The sequence below is a fragment of the Mustela nivalis genome (genome assembly GCF_964662115.1).
Source record: "Mustela nivalis genome assembly, chromosome: 10".
NCBI lineage: Eukaryota > Metazoa > Chordata > Mammalia > Carnivora > Mustelidae > Mustela > Mustela nivalis.
Window position 1 is genome coordinate 43,296,727 of NC_139029.1, and position 20,056 is coordinate 43,316,782.

General features: G+C 42.4%; 1 protein-coding gene across 1 annotated transcript in view; it reads right to left on the bottom strand.

Moving 5' to 3' along the window:
* LOC309843189 (uncharacterized protein) overlaps positions 1-20,056 on the bottom strand; it is a 657,188-nt gene that overhangs the window by 418,176 nt on the left and 218,956 nt on the right. Inside the window, exon 6 of the mRNA XM_082688548.1 lies at positions 14,026-14,104. The gene's annotated coding sequence lies outside the window, so the exon portion shown is untranslated. The remainder of the gene's footprint in view (positions 1-14,025; positions 14,105-20,056) is intronic.

The following is a 20,056-nucleotide window of genomic DNA, read 5'->3' on the forward strand; positions in this document are numbered from 1 at the left end:
CTCTAATTTCACTATGTGGAATTAGTGAAATCTCAGACCCTGCACAATTCTTTTTTTTTTTAATTTTTTATTTTTTATAAACATATTTTTAGGGACGCCTGGGTGGCTCAGTTGGTTAAGCAACTGCCTTCAGCTCAGGTCATGATCCCAGCGTCATGGGATCGAGTCCTGCATCCTGCTCCTTGCTCAGCGGGGAGCCTGCTTCTCCCTCTGCCTCTGCCTGCCATTCTGTCTGCCTGTGCTCGCTCTCTCTCCCTCTCTCTCTGATAAATAAATAAAATCTTTAAAAAAAAAAACATATTTTTATCCCCAGGGGTACAGGTCTGTGAATCGCCAGGTTTACACACTTCACAGCACTCACCAAAGCACATACCCTCCCCAATGTCCATAACCCCACCCCTCTTCCCCCAACCCCCCTCCCCCCAGCAACCCTCAGTTTGTTTTGTGAGATTAAGAGTCACTTATGGTTTGTCTCCCTCCCAATCCCAACTTGTTTCATTGATTCTTCTCCTACCTACTTAAGCCCCCATGTTGCATCACCACTTCCTCATATCAGGGAGATCATATGATAGTTGTCTTTCTCTGCTTGACTTATTTCGCTAAGCATGATACGCCCTAGTTCCATCCATGTTGTCGCAAATGGCAAGATTTCATGTCCACAATCGCCAAACTATGGAAAGAACCTAGATGTCCATCAACAGATGAATGGATCAAGAAGATGTGGTATATATACACAATGGAATACTATGCAGCCATCAAAAGACCCTGCACAATTCTTAACAAGTATTACTTCTAATGTTGGTGATTGACTATATCAAGTTTAGGCTCAACAAAAATATATTGATTACTTACTATGTGCCAGGCACCCTACTGTCAGCATTTGACATCTGTTGTTTGTTTAATCCTCACATTGGCTCTCTGAGGGGCTGAAGCATAGCGAGGTCACACAGTCTACCAAAAGTCACAAAGTTCATGAGGAACAGCTTCAGGCTCTCAGTCCAGGCAGCCAGACTGGAGCATCTACTCTTAATGATTTCCTCTCTTTGCAGTGACGCTTTGAAATTGCAATTGTTGTCCCAGTTAACCATAAGCAAACTGATTCTGAACTGTTCGTGCTTCCTCAAAGTCACAAAAGTCACTCATATACAGTTATGAGATCAATGCTATTATGAAATCAAAAGGCAATGATTATTAAGAAGTAGCTTTTGAACATTTTGCATTCAAATCTTGATTCTTGCTATAATCCTTCAGTATTTTCTACTTATTTTGCAAATCTTTTACTAAAAGCAAATGAAGCAAATCATTGCAGCTAAGATGAACTGAAAGTTGCTAACATTAATGGACAAAAGTATGAGGAGAAACAAGATTTTTCATAATTTCAAATTATCTTCCCCAAACAACTTTATTGACTACAAAGGAAAAAAAAATAGGAACCTTACAGGAGAGAAACCCAGCAGGCACTCACGTGGCACATCACAACCCAGTGATGAAGCTATATTGCCAGCAAGAAAATCAACATTGTAAACTCCTTGGTGTGATACACTGAGGAGGACACACCGTTTTTCTGGTATTCTTGCCAAAATAATGCATATCTCATTTCAATCATGAGAAAACATTAGACATACCCAAATGGTGAGATTCTCTTCAAATGCATCAGGGTCCTCAAGCTGAGAGACTACAGACCTATTACAGGCTAGAAGGGACAAAGGAGAAAATGGAGTGAGACACAGTGTTAGACTGTGGATAAGGATCTTGGAACAAACAGGGAAGAAGATCCATGTTAAAACTGGTGAAAAAGAAAAATGTCTGTAGGTTAGGTAGTAATGTTGATGACCTGTACTTGATAACTGCATTGAAGATGTTAATGGTCGGCAGAACAGGGTGAGGGACATGTGGAGGATTCTTCATATCCTTTTTCTTTTTTTTTTTTTTTAAGTTTGTTTTTTTTTTTAAGATTTTATTTATTTATTTGACAGAGAGAGATCACAAGTCGATGGAGAGGCAGGCAGAGAGAGAGAGAGAGAGGGAACCAGGCTCCCTGCTGAGCAGAGAGCCCGATGTGGGACTCGATCCCAGGACCCTGAGATCATGACCTGAGCCGAAGGCAGCGGCTTAACCCACTGAGCCACCCAGGCGCCCTTTTTAAAGTTTTTTTTTTTTTTTAAAGATTTTACTTCATATCCTTTTTCAACCTCTCTGTAAGTCTAATATGAGTTCAAAATAAAACCTAAATTATTCTCTCATTTATATAAAATAATGTTCTAAGAAATGTACTGAAAGTAGTTAAGGAACACCCAGCTGGCTCCGTTGGAAGAGCGTGTGACTCTTGATCTTGGAGTTATGAGTCTGAGCCCCACATTGAGTGCAGAGATTCTTTAAACAAACAAACAAACAAACTTAAATGGAAATTTTTTTAAAAGAAGGAATGTGGGGCACCTGGGTGGTTCAGTTGGTTAAGTGGCTGCCTTCAGCTCAGGTCATGATCCCAGGGTCCTGGGATAGAGTCCTGAATAGAGCTCCTTGCTCAGCAGGAAACCTGCTTCTCCCTCTGCCTGCTACTCCCTCTGCTTGTGTGTGCTCTCTCGCTCTCTCGCTCTCTCTCTCTCTGACAAATTAAGAAAATCTTTTAAAAAAATGAAATAAAAAGAAGAAATGTGCTATAGTAGTTAGGAGAATGTCCCCTGTATTCAAACCCCAATTCTTCTACTTATAAACTATATCATTTGGGGAAAGTTATACTAATCATTCTGTGGCCCAATTTCTTCATCTCAAAAGTGAGTGGCACAATCATTCCCACTGTATAAGACTGCCGTGAAGATTAAAGAAGGGGATCGCTGCTAAATAGTAAAAACAGAGGTTGACAGAATAAACTCTAAACAAATGTTGTCTTTTTTGTTAAGACCCTAAGCCAGGCACTCTTGGGTTTCACCTGTCACAAGATGGTCTCATCAAAGACACAGATCAACTCTTGGAAGGGAAAGCAGGCAAGTATGAAGAGCAGAGTTGTGGCCTCATTAGAGCTTGCTCTGAACCAGAGACTGAAAGCTCAAATGCCAAGAGAGACTATGCCTGCAGCGTCAGAGTGAAGTCAATCTGGGCAAGAGTGTGGTGAATTGGAGATTGGTACCCTATCCAAGGGAACAGCTGCAGTCCTGCTCTCACCACAATGCACTGTAGTCCAATGCGGCCAGATCTTACAATCTTTCAAGAAAAGCAAGAATCTTGGCTTTTTATAAGAAAACTCCCAACTACTAAATGCTGGAAAATAACTTAAAAATATAAAACCCCCTAAGGCCAATACCATGAAGGCCAAACCAACGAAGTCAGTGAACCAGATGAAGCCAGCAGCCTCCACTTTGAATGGCTGACATCTTTGTGGGTACAACTAAAGGAACAGCAAGAGAGTGGGACTTTGAGGTCAAAATACCTCGGTGCAAATTCAATTCTGCTGTTACTAGTGTTACCTACACACATATGAATAAACATACACAAACATACAACTGGTCTTAAAAACTCAGGAAACAGAATGACGCAAAATGAAACACAATTTCTTTTTTTTTTTCTTTTTTAAGATTTTATTTATTTTTTTGAGAGAGAGAGAGAGAATGAGAGAGGAGAAGGTCAAAGGGAGAAGCAGACTCCCTCGGAGCTGGGATCCCGATGTGGATCTTGATCCTAGGACTCTGGGATCATGACTTGAACCAAAGGCAGTCGCTTAACCAACTGAGCCACCCAGGTGCCCTGAAATACAATTTCTTGAATTGCATGAATCTTTCATATGCTCAGGTACATTGTGAACCCACAGTAGCAGTTTTATTTTATTTTTTTTTCCATCTCATCCACATTAGGCCTTTATCTGAGGAGCTACTCATGGGACCAGTGTTGTATGATAACACCTGAGGAACATCAGATTAGATGGTCTCTAAGGCTCCTCCCCACCCTGCCCTGCCCTCCTTATCCATGATCTCGAACTTGGCTTCAAGGTCACCTTCCCCCCCCCCTTTCCCACAGTGCCTGGTAGATGGTGGATTTTTGGCCATTCTTACAGAATTAATTGCCTCTTGCAAAGGACTTTGGGGCTCATGATGCAGACTGTACCTATGGTTTGGAAAAGAAAAAGCAGAAAGGAAACACAGATGCCACATTGGACTGACCAAGTGTAGACTGTGCAAGCTGGAGGACTCTACCAGTTGGCTTTGATTACTTACAAAGAAAAAACCAAAGAAGGAGGTGGAGTTTATTTGAGTTTATTTGAGTAAACAGCATCCCTCTGAGAGAAAGAACTCACTCTCCTCCAGGAGAGGTGGCCTTGTTGCTGTTACAGTCAGAAAACATTTGCAAACAACCACTTGATTAGAGAAAACAACAAGCTTCTGCATAGCAAAGGAAACAGTCAAAAAAACAAAGAGGCAACCCATGGAATGGGAGAAGATATTTGCAAATGACAGTACAGACAGAAGGTTGATATCCAGGATCTATAATGAACTCCTCAAACTCAACACACACAAAACAGGCAATCATATCAAAAAATGGGCAGAAGTATGAACAGACACTTCTCCAATCAAGATATACAAGTGGCTAGCAGACACATGAAAAAGTTCATCATCACTAGCCATCAGGGAGATTCAAATTAAAACCACATTGAGATATCACCTTACACCAGTTAGAATGGCCAAAATTAATAAGACAGGAAACAACATTTGTTGGAGGGGATGTGGAGAAAGGGGAACCCTCTTCCACTGTTGGTGGGAATGCAAGTTGGTGCAGCCTCTTTGTAGAACAGTATGGAGATTCCTCAAGAAATTAAAAATAGAACTTCCCTATGACCCTACAATTGCACTCCTGGGTATTTACCCCAAAGATACAGATGCAGTGAAAAGAAGGGCCATCTGTACCCCAATGTTTATAGCAGCAATGGCCACAGTCGCCAAACTATGGAAAGAAGCAAGATGCCCTTCAACGGATGAATGGATAAGGAAAATGTGGTCCATATACACTATGGATTATTATGCCTCCATCAGAAAGGATGAATATCCAACTTTTGTAGCAACATGGATGGGACTCAAAGAGATTATGCTGAGTGAAATACGTCAAGCAGAGAGTCAATTATCATATGGTTTCACTCATTTGTGGAGTATAACAAATAGCATGGAGGACATAGGGAGTTAGAGAAGAGAAGGAAGTTGGGAGAAATTGGAAGGGGAGGTGAATCATGAGAGACTATGGACTCTGAAAAACAATCTGAGGGGTTTGAATTGATGGGTGGGTGGGAGGTCGGGGTACCAGGTGGTGGGTATTATAGAGGGCACGGATTGCATGGAGCACTGGGTGTGGTGAAAAAATAATGAATACTGTTATGCTGAAAATAAATTAACTAATTAAAAACAAACAAAAAAACACAACAAGTTCAAACAATAGAACTGTGGATTTTCTCTGGGTGTTGTGGTGTGTGTTTTTTAGAAGGAAGGTGGGGGGATGCAGTAGCAAACATCTCATCTCTACTTTTAAGAGCATTTGATATCTTGGAATTCAAAAGTATAAGGTTTAAACATGTTGTGCATTTAAACTCCAAGGGATTTTACACCATATCCTGCCAAATATTCCATTAGTTGATGAGGGAAAGAATTCTCAGAGACGTTGAGTGGCTTTCCTAATGAATAGACTCCACCCGGTTCCCTTATCCCCCTCTGCCCTCTGTCTCACATTCTCTACACAGTTCATTGCCCCTTAAAGCACAGGAGCATTTTAAGCCATGGTTTACAAAGCTCCAACTCTAAATAAATCATACCAGCAATGGCAAAACATACAAACATGGGAAGGTCAAACAGAAGAGCCAAGTGTTGGTCAAGGTGAGGAGTTCAACTCTAAAACCACAAAACTGTACACCTACATCCAAAGAAAATCTAATGACATCCCTGGAAGACATGAGAAACTATTAGAAGAATAACAGCTCTGCCTAACAACCAGAATTTACTCAGCCCTCCGCGTGTGCTAAGCACCATCCTGAAGGCCACCTTCCTTTTAAGAGACAGGAGAACTCAGGGTTAGGAGGCCTGAGTAAGTCATGCCCAAGGTCACAGTTAGGAAGGAAACAAGTGGGGATTTCGACCCACATGGACCTAGTTCCAAAGCCCTGCACTCTTCTGGGGGCACCAAAAGGAGGAACGGGAAGCTCTCTATGCATTATGATGCGGGAGGGGATTTTTGCATATCCAAAGAAAACACTCAATCCCTGTCTACTTGCTGTGGTGGGTGGCAAGGATGAAGCAATGAACCAGACCCGAGTGGGCGCTCAAAGTGAGATCTGAGGGGCTAACCAATACTAGGTCAGTATTATAATCTGGGCAGTGCAAGATCACTGTGGGGGCTCATGAGACTCAGTTAGAAGGCCATGGAAGGGTCTTGGGATGGATGGCATCAGAGGAGATCCCTGAAAGAAAACAGCATTCTCAGGGGAGAAGCAGGAAGAAAATGCTGCTTGGGACACAACTGAAGGTTTGGAGAGCCAGGGGTATGGGGCTGAAACAGTCACTGGAACATGGCTGGGGCATAAGACATATCGAGAGGCAGAAGATGCATGTGGAAAACCTGAGGATCTTGAATTTCAGGCTGAGCACTTGAACTTCATGTTGCAGGTAATGAGGATGGGGTGGAAAAGGTTCCATTTAAGAACATGGGACTATAGTAATGACCCAGGTGAAACAGGAAATCAGCCTGTGGATAAAGTGGGTCAAAAGGGAAAACAAGCTTTTCTAGTCAGACCCATGTCAGAATTCCAGCTCTGCTACCCACCAGCCATGACAGCTTAGATAAGTTGCCTCAACTTCCTCATTTGTAAAATGGGACGAATAAGAACGTCTTCGTGCAAGTTTGCCGTGAGGGTTAAAGAAGAATGGAAGTCAAGTGTTTCTGAAAGTGCCTCACACATGTGAGCTATTATTCACATGGTGGGTCCTGATTTGCATAATGTTTGGTTTGTCAGTGGTTTGGGGTAATCAATGCCAAGGTCTTTTTTCCTTTAAAACTTGCCCTCTGGCTAGGATTCACAGAAAGTCAGTGGTGTAGCAGAAATGAGCCTGAGTTTTAGAGACAGGCAGGCTCAGTTTCTTAATTCTGACACAACCCCAGTTACTGGCAGAGCCCAAACTCAGTAACTTTAGGCCAATTTACTAAAGAGCCCTGAGATTTGGGGTCCCTCCTTTAGCACGTGGGTAGTGCAGAGTTGATCGTCAGCACGGATTGGTACCCTTCTCTTCCTTTCTGGGCTTGGTGATTCAGCAGCTCACTTAACTTCCTTGGACCTCAGTTCTCTCCTTAGGGAAACAGGACAAAGGATCTGCCCTGGGCAGTTACAGGATTATTCTAAATATCAGACAGCAGACAGGAAAACATGGACTGGTTGTCTGTAAACTGAATGTCTTCACAAACGTATGTGATCATTATCCAGCCAGGATTCAAATGGTTGCACTGAAATCAGAGTTTCTAAGGCAAAAAGAGGCCAATGTCTGGAGCAGCCACATGAGTTTCAAGGAAGAATAACAATGCAACTTCCATCCCCGGCCCCATAATAGTGAAAACTGGTTTACCTTGATGAGACTCTTCCTTGCTACCCTGTGAAAACATGGCTAATGGCTATAAAATGAGGCCTGTTAAATCTACACAAGTCTGCTTCCCACCTCCCCTCGGTCTCCCCTGTCTCTCTCCTTCCTCTCCTCAAACACAGCCCCTCCTCCACCCTTCTTACCGCGGGAAGTCTGCCATCTGTGAAGGTCATAAAACACACAACACACTGGGAAATCACTCTAGTGCACACACAGATACTCACCCAACACGCACAGGGCACATCAAGCCTTCCTGACGATTCCTCTAAGACAGGGGGTAACTAATTGGGAAGGCTGCAACATTGGAGTCATTGAGAGGCCCTGGGGACATGGCCATGACCATTCCTGAGTCCTTCTCACGTGCTCAACACGCGCGGACAGGCAGGTTCCGCCCAGAATCAGCCCCGTATTGACAGGAGAAACTAAATGTCCTCAAACGGACGCCACTATCAGAGTATTTGTTCCAAGGTATGCAAGAGCTGCCGACCAAGGGACACTGCCCTTGGCTTTCTTCATCTGTCATGGGGAGATAGAAAGGTCACCCCACAGATCACCCCTGGATGCATAAGGCCAGATTTGGAAATGTTGTGTGTCTGTTTTTATTTAGGCTTGCATGCCATGGGGAGCCGTGTAAAAGAAAAAGATCTAGAAAATATACTGGATGGGAAGCAAAACGGCCTGAATGCAAACATTCAGTGTGTTCCTTGTAAGTTAGATCATGGGTACATCATCGCTCACCTGTAATATGGGGTAATGATGCCACCTCCCAAGACTGTTGGGAGGTCAACCGAAGTATCCTGGAAATAAAAGAGCCTTTTATATGTCTAGCGTTGGGAAAATGTGAGCGATTGTCATTCTAGAGCGCAATGAATAGGAGACAGGAGACACAGGGCCTGAATCCTGGCTCTGCCACTTAGTAAACTGCACGACCTTCACAAACGACTTCACCTCTTGAAGGTTCATCTTCCTCACATTGTCCAACAAATATTCACAAAACCACTATCACGTGGAAGGTAATGTGGATCATTCTATAAAATTTGAATCAAATATGAGGGATAGAGATTTCATTATTGAATAATTCCTACTAGTTAATTATATAAATCATATAAAGTCTTCACTTTAGTGTGGTATCTTCCCTTCTGATTTATGTTTCTAGGTTGCATTATTCTCTGAGATATTAACCTTCTATTGTAGCTTACATTTTCTCAGGTTTGAGATACTAAATTTTAAGATTTATTTCTTTGAGAGAGAAAGAGAGAGTGGTTGGGGCAGGGGAGAAGCAGAGAGAGAGAGAGAGAGAGAGAGAGAAGGAGAGAGACAGAGGAAGAGAAGAAGAGAATCTCAAGGACACTCTCCATTGAGAGGGGGGCCCACTCAGGGCTCTGTCTCATAACCCTGAGATCATGATCTGAGCCAAAACCGAGAGTCAGATGCCCAACTGGCTGAGTCACCCAGGCACCCTGAGATATTAAATATTTTTAATTTCTCGTTTACTATTTTAAGATAGCCATATTGAGTAAGCTGCTGCAAATGCTTGTAGGATGAAATGTGATAATAGCAACAAATAATAGCAGAGAAAATGTTCCAAGATTAAAGTTCACTGATGATGCCTAAGTAAATCTGATGTCATTTTTTGATTACCCAACCTCAAACTTATCCTAATGTGAGGACTAAAAGAGATATGCTTGCTTTTACAAGATTAGATAATGCTTAAAAAAAAAGAAAAAGAAAAAAAGAAAGAAAGAAGGAGAAAAAGAAAAAGAAAAAAGAAAAGAAGAAGAAGGAAGACTGCTCTGGAAGGCTGCTGTAATTCACACCATTATAAAAAATACTATTAGCAGTTTTTCTGATAACTAGTTTTGAAAATGGAGGAAAATCAAAGAGCGCTATCTTTTGAATACTATGGAAACTGGTGGTAACTCCCAGCAGGAAAGGGAGGGGAGGAGAAGGGAAAGAGGAGGGCATGATTAGCCAAAGGCAACTGGTTTGGAGGAACACCCACTAGGCATCAGATGATGTCTCACAGCTGCTAACACCTTTAAATCCTCACAAGCCTGTAAGGAAGATGGCACCATTCCCTCGAAACAACGTTGCCAAGCCCACATGACTGTGGATTTCAGACTCTGATTTTTCTGACCAAACATGTACCATCTTTCCATTCTACCATGCAGACTTCTTTGCACCCCTTCCTAACTTCACTGAGTGTTAGCATGGCCCCTGGCCACAGCCTCTGCTGCTATGATGCCCCTGAAATATAAGAAATGAGCCAGATGGGGGCTGGGTACACCGAACTCACATTCTCCTCCCTTCCCTTCTGATTCCCGGTCCATTGCTGCTCCACACTGGCCACAGAGAGCACAGAGCAAGCTTACTAAAAACTCAGTCTGCATCTCCCTGTATCCCCTGCCCAGGGTGAAGAGGACAAAGTTTCTAACTATGCTTGAGAGGAATTGTGATACCACTTGAGTTAGCATAGGCAAGGAGCCCAGAACTTTGTCACAAAGATCGGAGTTGAAACCCAGGCTCTGTAGCAGCACTGTATGATAGTACTTTCTACGATGATGGAAATGTTCTTTATTTCAGTTGTCCAATAGCCACAGGCCACATGTGGCAATAGATCACTTGAAATGTGGCTGGTGAAACTCAATGGCCCACTTTTAAATTTTATTCAGAATTAACCGGTTTCTATTTCAATGGCCATGTGTGGCTAGTGGCCACTGGGTTGGAGAGGACTTGCCGCCTGGCTGTGTGACCTTGATCAAGTCTCTTTTCTCACCCTGAGCTCTTTCATCTGTTCATGACTCTGCCTCCTCACAACTGGCTGGCTTGACCAAGTGAGAAAAGAACCACTCCAGGGCCAACACAAAGCTATCCCCTTAATAAGTATTCGAGAGGCTTTAGTTGAATCTGAAAATGTGAATCTCATCGCAGTCCAAGAGATATGCATGTTAAAAGTCTAAGCCTGGATATTTCTCCAGAATTGATTCCTTATGATTGCTTTATTCATCCAAACCTCATCTGCCTGCCAAGAATGACCTTGGAGAAAACGAGAGCTGGAGACAGGCACACCAGTGACAGGACTGTGGTTACAATCCCTACCCTTTACTGCCTGGCTTGTCCCTGGAGCTCGGACAGGTCATCTTCTCCAGGTGGCAATGATGGGAGTAGCTGGAAGGAAAGCAAAGTGCTATATACATCTGATGTGGCTAAACATCTTTGCTAATTTTGCCAAAAACTTCTCTCGTCCAATTATTAAACACGTTGTTTCAGGAAAATTTGCCCATCTGGTTCTGATTCATTTGTACTTAACGCATCAGAGGGTGGTGTTGTAATACCAGATTGACTTGCAAAAAGTTCCGATTCCTCTATCTCCCCAGCTTCTACCCTAAGAAACTGGGGAATGGGTTTGGCCAGCAGATGCACAAAGCATACTAAAGATGGGACTGAGGGCACGTGATGGCAGCTCCAGCTCTGTTCCAAACACTTGTGTTCCCCAAGCTGTCCCTAACTTCTGGGACTTCTGGCCTGATTTTCTGGGAAATGAGGGTTTCGACTGAGTGACAACTCAAATTCATACACATGCACTAACAAGGGTTCTTTAATAAGGAAAAGCCCAGTAGTTGTCACAAAGGACTCACAAAATTGGACAGTTTGATGAAGGAAACCTAGACTATGTTTTGTAATGATCAAAAAACCCCAGAAAACAAAAAAAGAAAGTGTGGTCACCAGAAGTTTGTGTTCAGGAAGATCAAATAATTCTAGATCAGCCTTGTTCTTTAGTTGGTAAAATCACAAGATTACTAGAGCAGGCCTGATATTTGGATGGCTCTACACTGAACAAGGTCTGCTGGGTTGATCTGATAGAGGAAAGACAGCATGAGGACAGGGTGATATTATGATGTAAATGGCACATCCGATAGAGGAAAGACAGCATGAGGACAGGGTGATATTATGATGTAAATGGCACATCCAGGCTTTACATGTAGGGCCTGCTACAACCTGCTCTCTTTGCCCTCAATCACATGGTCCAGCAAGGGTTACAAACCTCCTACAAATAGTACTCAATCATTGAGATGCTATGGGGTGGACTGTTCCATTGAGCAGGGGTTAAGCTGGTGACTTTATGGTACCTTTTGAGACTAATGCCTGTAATTGCATAAAACAAACTGTGGGATTCCTTACATACATCTCAACCAGAGTTCTTAGGGTTCCATTCTCGAGTCCTGAAGAGTTCCCTACAAAACTCATCGACTACCCATAGAACCACTATTGAAACGATTTCATCAAAATCCTCGGTTTTAATAATCTCCTCCAAGATAACAACTCCCAAATTGTGCCCTGGGATTGCATTTTCTTCTGAATTCCTCTCAGATATACAACTGCTTCACTTAAAGGTCTTGCAGGAATCTCAAACTAATTATGTGCAAAATAAAACTTAACATTCTTCTCCTGCAACTGTTCCCCACCCCATGTTCTCAATGTTGGTAAAGAGCCACACCATGAACACAGTGGATCAAGAGACATTAGTTCGAGACACACCAGGATCAGCCACTGCAAGCCTCTCAGCTTTTTACTGAACGTGGTGAACCCGGAAGGCTACAATACTTTGAGTTAAATGGAATTTAGCTCTATCTTCTTGTATTTCTCACTCACTGAGGCTTCTATAGTTCCAGACATTATATTCTGCGGACTTCAGGTTGTTGATTCAAGTCCCTCCTAAAATAGGTATTCTTCCACTAGACGGTGAGGTTTGGAGAGCAGAAGGAGCACATTCTGATTGTTCTAGAGTCTTAGCACAAAGCAGTTACAACAAAGTGAATGAGAATCTGTTCTCAACATCTTCCTGGGATTTCTTGGCACCTTCATTCTAGGTAATTACCTTGGTAATTCTCTCTCTTTATTCTCCCTCACTAGACGGCAGGCTTCATCTCACATGTTCATCTTCATATCTTGGCACAAATGTCATAGCCCAACACTTAGAAAGCATTGAGGGATCATGTAACAAATGAAGAAATGACTAAATAAATTAGTGAATGAAGAACAGAGAAAGGGACTGATGAGGTATTCAGTCCACCAGGCAGTCCTGGCAAGGCCTGAACACACTGCCTCCAGCCCATGTCTTCTTACACATCTTCCCTTTCCCCCTACCTTATAGCCCAGGCAGTACTTAGGAAGAAAGCTTCAGGAAGAGCTTAATGTTCAGTGGAAATTTCTCACCAACAGTCAACACCCAGTCATGATTATCTCTCTTCTCTTTCCCTCTCTCACTCTTTAAAGTCATTGCAGGGTCTTTTCCTCCCTCCAGCTTACCCATTATTTACGATAATGACTTCAAACACCGAGCATTGCTATTCAGGGCACTATGAAAATGTGTTTTTCCCATCAGTCCTGATGAAATAGTTTCCACTGTCTGTTTCCCTTGCAGATAGCAATCAAAGTCCGGGCGCAACAATTAAAAAAAAAAAAAAAGTCCAAACTCTTGTCCGATATAGCATCTAGCACTTGTCCTTGGAAAGCGACACCCCAGGGAATTTAATCAGAAATCCTCTTTGCTTGGCCCAACCCACTACTCTGTTGAATACAGAGTATTTGGAATGATTTGTTTCTGGGAGCTGATTTCCCTATGCTTCCCCCCTATTCTTCCCAGAAGGCCAAAATAAGAGCCCTTTGAAGAATGTTATTCCCTTAAGACATGTGCTGGGATCTCCAGAGTCTAACACTAGCCTGTGAATTCTCCCTGTCATCTTTTTACTACATTCTCTGGTGACAGCCCCCGAAGCTGACTGCACTGTTCCCTGAGCTCCGTAGCCCCTCACTTTGGTAGACTTTGTATCACCAGGTCAATGCCTGTCACTCACTGTATCACCAGGTCAGTATCTATCATACCAGACCCTCTCACTTACTCATTATATGACCTTGGACAACTAGCTTACCTCCTAGCCTGTGTTCCCACTGTGTCCCACAGGTTAGTTGTGAGGGAAAATGATGTCATACAGCAGACACTACATGGGAACTGGTCCTCAACTGGTCAGAGAACCCTAGATTCACCTTCTCCTTGTCAATCTTCCCCTTCTCTGAACTTTCATTTAGCACTGGTATCATATGAACATAGACTTCTCAGCCAGAATGGCCTATGCAGAGACAGCCATCAGGAAATTCCCATTTTAAATGCTTAGTATACACACAACACAGATACAACATATACATACATTACAACTACACATACAAACCACACTACCCCACACCCAAACAACATACAATGCAGACACAAAACATGCATACATCATACTACACATACAACATCACATACACACACACACCACCACCATCACTACCACCACCACCACACGCAAAACACACACCATAAGTTGGGCATTTAGACAGTTTCTGTTTCAAATTCCAAGGATGGCCTGTCCCCACTGACCTTTTCTTCTCTGGTGATTTAGCCTTCTTAACTGGGAAAGCAGCCCCTGTGCTCAGTCCAAAGGGGTTATGAGGAGACACTGTGGAAAACATAAAGAAAGGGGGTGGGTTATTTTTCTAAAAACATCTGTTCTTTCGTGAGTTTAGACCCTCTTTCTTATGTCCATTGGTGACAGTCATTAATAAGTAACTAATAGGTAATGTACATGAACAATATTCACCCTCTATTAGGCATCCTGCTTTACATTACATGCAAGATGTGTTTAATCCTTACACTTTTTTTTTAAGATTCTTTTTTTTTAAGATTTTATTTATTTATTTGACAGACGGAGATCACAAGTAGGCAGAGAAGCAGGCAGAGAGAGAGGAGGAAGCAGGCTCCCCACTGAGCAGAGAGTCCGATGCGGGGCTCTATCCCAGGACCCTGAGATCATGACCTGAGCTGAAGGCAAAGGCCTTAACCCACTGAGCCACCCAGGTGCCCCAACCCTTACACTATTCTTATACACTGGCAGCTATCACGAAATCAAGTTGCAGGGAAGCTGTCACCTGCAGACATTCTCAACTTCCAAGGATCCAGCCAACACCTTGGGTCCCCACTCAATTTTGCTCACTAGTAATTAGAAGAGCAACTGTATGTCAAGCTGGGATGACCAATGATTAACCAGCAAAAGGGAACCATGAGTGTCACTCTTACTATGTTCCATTCATAACTTATCCAAAAAAGTAAAAGGTGGGCCTCCAGGGATCAGGGACCATGGATGCTTTTGTCATTTCATCATGCTACAAAAATGCCTTAAGATTTGCGATGATAGCACTTGCCATCTCCCAGAGGTCTAATAGAAAAGTTATTCCAGAGTCCGTGTGATGCCTGGAGCTCTTGGCTCCAGATTAGAATCAATACACATAGTTTTGTTCTTCATTTTCTTTTCTTTCTATTCTTGCATTTCACCAATAATTTTATTTCTTTTTTAAAAAATTTTTCTTTTTTCTTTTTCTCTTTTCCTTTTCTTTTTTCTTTTTTTCTTCCTTATTTTATTTATTTATATATTCACTTATTTTTTTATAATTTATTTTTTATTTATTTTTGGCATAACAGTATTCATTATTTTTTCACCACACCCAGTGCTCCATGCAATCCGTGCCCTCTATAATACCCACCACCTGGTACCCCAACCTCCCCCCCCCGTCAATGCAAACCCCTCAGATTGTTTTTCAAAGTCCATAGTCTCTCGTGGTTCCAACTTTCCCCAACTCCCTTCTCCTCTCTGACTCCCTATGTCCTCCATGCCATTTGTTATACTCCACAAATAAGTGAAACTGTATGATAATTGACTTTCTGCTTGACGTATTTCACTCAGCATAATTTCTTTGAGTCCCGTCCATGTTGCTACAAAAGTTGGGTATTCATCCTTTCTGATGGAGGCATAATACTCCATAGTGTATATGGACCACATCTTCCTTATCCATTCGTCTGTTGAAGGGCATCTTGGTTCTTTCCACAGTTTGGCGACCGTGGCCATTGCTGCTATAAACATTGGGGTACAGATGGCCCTTCTTTTCACTACATCTGTATCTTTGGGGTAAATACCCAGGAGTGCAATGTCAGGGTCATAGGGAAGTTCTATTTTTAATTTCTTGAGGAATCTCCACACTGTTCTCCAAAGAGGCTGCACCAACTTGCATTCCCACCAACAGTGGAAGAGGGTTTCCCTTTCTCCACATCCCCTCCAACAAATGTTGTTTCCTGTCTTATTAATTTTGGCCATTCTAACTGGTGTAAGGTGATATCTCCATGTGGTTTTAATTTGAATCTTCCTGATGGCTAGTGATGATGAACATTTTTTCATGTGTCTGATAGCCATTTGTATGTCTTCATTGGAGAAGTCTCTGTTCATATCTTCTGCCCATTTTTTGATATGCTTGTCTGTTTTGTGTGTGTTGAGTTTGAGATGTTCATTATAGATCCTGGATATCAACCTTTTGTCTGTACTGTCATTTGCAAATATCTTCTCCCATTCCATGGGTTGCCTCTTTGTTTTTTTGACCGTTTCCTTTGCTGTGCAGAAGCTTTTGATTTTGATGAAGTCCCAAAAGTTTATTTTCGCTTTTGTTTCCTTTGTCTTTGGAGACATATCTTGAAAGAAGTTGCTGTGGCTGATATCGAAGAGATTACTTCCTATGTTCTCCTCTAGGGTTCTGATGGATTCCTGTCTCACGTTGAGGTCTTTTATCCATTTTGAGTTCATCTTTGTGTACGGTGCAAGGGAATGGTCGAGTTTCATTCTTCTACAAATAGCTGCTCAGTTTTCCCAGCACCATTTATTGAAGAGACTGTCCTTTTTCCACTGTATATTTTTTCTTGCTTTGTCGAAGATTATTTGCCCATAGAGTTGAGGGTCCATATCTGGGCTCTCTACTCTGTTCCACTGGTCTATGTGTCTGTTTTTATGCCAGTATCATGCTGTCTTGGTTATCACAGCTTTGTAGTAAAGCTTGAAATCAGGTAATGTGATGCCCCCCGTTTTATTTTTGTTTTTCAACATTTCCTTAGCGATTCGGGATCTCTTCTGGTTCCATACAAATTTTTGGATTATTTGCTCCAGCTCTTTGAAGAATACCGGTGGAATTTTGATCAGAATGGCATTAAAAGTATAGATTGCTCTAGGCAATACAGACATTTTAACAATGTTTATTCTGATCCAAGAGCATGGAATGGTCTTCCATATTTTTGTGTCTTCTTTAATTTCTTTCATGAGTGTTCTGTAGTTCCTCAAATACAGATCCTTTACCTCTTTGGTTAGGTTTATTCCCAGGTATCTTATGGTTCTTGGTGCTATAGTAAATGGAATCGATTCTCTAATTTCCCTTTCTGTATTTTCATTGTTAGTGTATAAGAAAGCCACTGATTTCTGCATTGACTTTGTATCCTGCCACGTTGCTGAATTGCTGTATGAGTTCTAGTAGTTTGGGGGTGGAGTCTTTTGGGCTTTCCATATAAAGAATCATGTCATCTGCAAAGAGAGAGAGTTTGACTTCTTCATTGCCAATTTGGATACCTTTTATTTATCTTTGTTGTCTGATTGTTGTTGCTGTTGCTAGGACTTCTAATACTATGTTGAACAAGAGTGGTGAGAGTGGGCATCCTTGTCTTGTTCCTGATCTCAACAGGAAGGTGCATAAGCTTTTGATCTTGATGAAGTCCCAAAAGTTCATTTTCACTTTTGTTTCCTTTGCCTTTGGAGACCTATCTTGGAAGAAGTTGCTGTGGCTGACTATCACCCATGTTATTATCATGTACTACCACAGTAGGCCATAGCTGCCACAGCCCAGGAGACTGATGCAAGTGCTATATTCCATTAAGCCAGGTAACTGGAATTCTAGTGAGATCATGTAGGGAGAGGGCTGTGTCCTTTGGGACTACCCATGAATACATATTTTTTTTTAAAAAAAAACTGCTCCCACCCCTTTAAGTAGCATATATAGAACACATGTATCCATATATATTTATGTGGAACTCCTGAAGTTCTGAAACAGTGTAAGACTCTGAAAGGATTGGCCCCTGGTAGGGCCAGCATTTTCTATTCCTTGTTCCATTTCAGTGCTGGGTCAGATGTCCTATAACCAACTTCCTCCCTTTCATTCACATGGTTTCCAAGGTACTTTCATGTTCATTATTTCATCATTCACAGTGACCTTGAAGGGTAGTCATTTGTGTTTCCCACATATGGAAACTAGGGGTAAGGTAGGATAAGTAACTTACCAAATCTCCTACAGCCCATGACGGTAGAGACAGAACCACATGACTGTGTGGGCTCCAGCCAGCCCAGATTTCTTTTTTTTTTTTTTAAGATTTTGTTTATTTATTTGACAGAGAGAAACCACAAGTAGATGGAGAGGCAGGCAGAGAGAGAGAGTGAAGCAGGCTCCCTGCTGAGCAGAGAGCCCGATGCGAGACTTGATCCCAGGACCCTGAGATCATGACCTGAGCCGAAGGCAGCGGCTTAACCCACTGAGCCACCCAGGCGCCCCCAGCCCAGATTTCTACCTAAAGCTTGGTACCAATTGACATCGTGGGTGACGATCTAGGCTCTCTGTTCTAGGTGACTAGAAGCAGTGACCCCTTCATACTTTGCTAGCCTTCTCTGACACCCTTATCTAAGTAAGGGGTTCTAGTGTTATGGGTTCCCAAGGCATCTCTTGTTCTTCCTATTTTGTAATACCATAATTATAATAAATTTTTAATTATTATTTCCTTTGCTAAGCTGTAAGTTCCATGAAACAAGGACCATATTTAGTGAGCATAGTTCCTAATACCTATTAGGAACTCAATACATGTATCGTGCAAGAGAACAAACCATTCCCTCTCATGGAGAAGTCTGGACAGGGCCAAAGAATGTCAACCCATCAATCAGAAGAAGACTGACCAGAGGTAGCCAGAGAACAAGTACAAAAACATGTCCAAAAGATCAGCACCTGGTAGACTGATGTAAGCTACTTAATTGGCAGGTCTAAACTGGGGCTGGGAACCAGGAACAGGACCAGAGGCTGGGGGAGGGGGGTCGTTTCCAGCAGAGTGAGTCACTCAAAGCTCCCCTTTAGGGGCAGAAGACCAGCATCCCCAAAACAGGGCCAGGAAAACAAAGTTCACAGCTCTCTTGAGGGCTGTTTAGTTAAAACAGATGGTTCTGTACCTTGACAGATGCTTTCCCTTTTTTGTATGCCCAACCATCTCCTACAGTAGGTGATAGGGACCTACAGAAAGATGCATGGGTGGAATATCATGGCAGAAGTTATGTTTTTAAAAAAGTGTACTGATAGATAGTGAAAGCCACGCAGGAATCAGTAAGACCACCCAGAATGCTAACAAACAAGAAACGAATGAAAGCATAAATGACAACAGTACACATCTAGACAGAATGAACAAAATTGAAACGTATTACAAAGAAACACTCTGTTGAGCTCAGTAATTGATAAGGTATTGAGCTTAGTAACTGATCAGGTATATAATAGTATCCCCTTTTGCCTGGCTTCCTGTTTCCCATTTGTACTTTTAAGTCCTTAACCCCATTTGAACCTTATAAGAAGCCTATGTGTTCGATGGATAAGGAAACAGGCCTGACAGGTGATCTTCCCAAGTCACACAGCTCAGAGGGGTTGGGTGGGGCCTGGAGACCAGGGTTCAGACCACCATCTCTAAACCCCCAGAAGGCAGCATGGGGCCACTGTGTGTCCGTGAGTTTCAGTCATAGGCATGCACTCACCTTACTCCCCCCCGGGATCATGCTGTCGTTCACTTTGTTTTTACATTTGTGTTTATGCAAATGCACATTTATAGCTGTGCATTTCTCAGCAGCAAGGCCTGAGGACTCCCATCAGCTCTGGGAGTACGCTAACAGCCCCAGCCCCACCACACTGCAGACCCCGCTGCCTCATGGCAGGCTCTGCTCCCTATGAGTCAGACCTGTTTTTCATCTTTACTATTGTTACTGATTACTAAAGAAATTTCCAGGGTCCTTGTAAAATATCCAAATAAGAAATGTGAAGAAGATAAAGTTCTATATACTCTGCTACAACTTCACTTTTATTTGATAACATAATACCAGACACTAACATGTATGGAGCCTCAATTAATTGCCAGACACTGGGTGAGGTACTTTTATACACAGTGTCTCACATAGGCCTCACGACAGTCTGAGACAAGCACTGTTAGTAGCTCTATCTTACAGATGAAGAAACTGAGGCTCCCAGCGAGTAACTGACCCAAGTTCATAGACCTGGTGAGTGGCAGAGACAGAATTCTGGGCAGGTCCAGGATCAAAGCCCACACACTACCTGAAATCATGTATCAGGGATATCTTCCCAAATCAGACATATTCAATCCTATCTGTTTCTTAAAGAAAAGACTACTGTCTTCTATTCCCCAAAATGTTTCTTGAATTTAGTTAACTAGAGTAAAAGGGCCAATCCACAACTCATTAAAAAGCAAAAAGTCACATTCTTTAAGTAAGCTGAAACAGGCTCTTTCCTCT